Raw genomic sequence first — 483 nt, forward strand, 5'->3', positions numbered from 1 at the left:
CACAATCTAAATTTGAAGTGATTACCTGGTATTGTTCAAGATGTCCAGAAGCCAATCGAATAGTAGTGAGAAAGACTCGAGACATTCCAAAGTGGTATACTATTGCTGAAAATTAGTTTGTTACTATGCCTCATAGTGGCTCATGGTGCCTTGGATCCATTACCAAAAAAATGAAAGACATGAAAGTGGAAGTTAAGTTGATGACACGTGTTGGACTCTCATAAGTATACTCCTACTGTGTATCAGAGAAAACTTCATAAGTAGAAGGCAACGAGATTTTAACTATCTGCTTCCCTCATGCCAAAAGAGGTGGTAAATACACAATGCCAAAGAAACAGCAGCAAGCTGCAACTCTCCAGCTTGAGCTCAGTCAAGGTAAAAATTTTTTACTATTCTGACATTTTTTTTACTATTGACTTTAATTTATTTTACTCGTATTCCTACATTACATTGTTTTGTTTCAGAATCTGTGTGATACTACTT

The sequence above is a fragment of the Frankliniella occidentalis genome, unplaced genomic scaffold, assembly GCF_000697945.3.
Source record: "Frankliniella occidentalis isolate FOCC.00 unplaced genomic scaffold, Focc_3.1 Scaffold232, whole genome shotgun sequence".
NCBI lineage: Eukaryota > Metazoa > Arthropoda > Insecta > Thysanoptera > Thripidae > Frankliniella > Frankliniella occidentalis.